Source organism: Seriola aureovittata, chromosome 14, assembly GCF_021018895.1.
Source record: "Seriola aureovittata isolate HTS-2021-v1 ecotype China chromosome 14, ASM2101889v1, whole genome shotgun sequence".
NCBI classification, from domain to species: domain Eukaryota; kingdom Metazoa; phylum Chordata; class Actinopteri; order Carangiformes; family Carangidae; genus Seriola; species Seriola aureovittata.
In genome coordinates this window covers 2,767,927-2,769,534 of record NC_079377.1, presented here as the reverse complement: position 1 = coordinate 2,769,534, position 1,608 = coordinate 2,767,927, and the positions used below count along the sequence as shown (strand labels likewise).

General features: G+C 38.3%; 1 long non-coding RNA gene across 1 annotated transcript; it reads right to left on the bottom strand.

Moving 5' to 3' along the window:
* Positions 1–589: 589 nt before the first annotated feature.
* LOC130181055 (uncharacterized) lies at positions 590–1,249 on the bottom strand. Its single transcript, XR_008829517.1, has 3 exons — positions 1,173–1,249; positions 975–1,045; positions 590–699 (listed from the first exon to the last, which is right to left on the bottom strand). It is a non-coding gene; the product is annotated as an uncharacterized LOC130181055 (long non-coding RNA).
* Between the last annotated feature and the right edge of the window lie 359 nt (positions 1,250–1,608).

Below are 1,608 nucleotides of genomic sequence, written 5' to 3'. Positions count from 1 at the left end.
AGGCCTTAATGCTGTATGGTACTAGCCCAATATACCCTTACTGTGACTTGAGGTCCCAATGTGAGGCCCTTAAGGTTTGCATGGGGTTTAGGGTGTCCAATTTTGGTTTATTGGTTTTCAATAGTAGTCCAGAAAGCCATCCTATGCTTTATTGTAATCTTTGGTGAAGTAAAATTACATTAAATTTACATTAAAAAATCATCAAAAAAACAGAAAAGACAGTTTCCAAAACAGACAACCCTCACATGAGAGTCATTTGAAAACAGGATATTCAGGTAATAAGAAATCCATTTGATTTATTTTACCCTAAATTCTGTGTTAGATTGTTCCGCTTTTATAAACACATTAACACATATACATCTTTTGAGTTGTGACATAGGCAACAGACTGAGACACTGCAGCTTGGGTTTTATTGAGTTGTCAGTGTGTCGGAGTTGAATCAGACCACTCACACCAGCGCTGGCGACCAAACCTCTCTGCATATGTAATTAGCTGTAGAAGTACAAGTGTTTCATGAATATTCATGATCTTTTTAATTAGGCGGGTCTCTTCACAGCTAGCCGCCACAAAAAGTTACCTCGTCGTCACACACACTGTGTCTGTCTGCGTGTGACAGCATTTCTCTCCATGTGTGTGCCTGGATGTCTTCTCAGTGCTCAAGTGCTCAAATGGGGGAAGGGGTTTGTAGAGGAAAAAATGCTGGAAAGAAGGAAATGAGACAGCAAGAAAAATAAACGAAAGGTGTCTATTTATGTATCTATCTATCTATCTATCTATCTATCTATCTATCTATCTATCTATATATCTATCTATCTATCTATCTATCTATCTATCTATCTATCTATCTATCTATCTATCTATCTATCTGTCTGTCTGTCCGTCCGAATAAGTAACACTATTCCTGACCTATAAAAAATATTTGTGACACATTTTGCAACTGGGATTTTCTTTCAGCAAAGATCAGCAAGGCTCACCTCAATCACTTTTCAATCAGATGGAAGCAATTTGCTTTGTAGGACAATATGGGAATTCAGGTGATGCAGGACTGTACAGTGATGCAAAAATTTGCATAAGATTGAAAATGAGGATGTATTTTGGTGAAAGACTGTATTGATTTGACAGAAAATACAAGAAAAGCGATGTAGAAGTGTGACAGGAAGTTTAATATTTACCTGAGGAGTGTCTGTGGAGGAGAAGATCTTGATCGTTGCTGATTTCCACCTTTTGAATGTTCCTTGCTGGTAAGATCAGTGATTCTCCATCTTTTGGAGCAGGAAATGGAAAATGAGCTGAATGGAAAAGTTAATCAAAAAAAACCCACCCAAAGATCCACTGGCTAAAGCAACCTATACACACAAAGTCACATTAATTGGGAACAGTGGCAGAGGCGATGATGTGCAACTTGTTTGCTTCCAGTGGGTCTTCACCATAATGTGTGAATTAATGTGACGTTGCCAGGCAACCAGAGGGGACAGAGTGTTCTTTCAGAATGTAACTGGATGCTTTTTAGCCTAGCTTAGCATAAAGACTGGAGGAAACAGCTAGCTTAGCTTTTGCCACACCCAATGTCTACTAAAGCTACTTTAATGTTGTATCTCATTTGTTTTA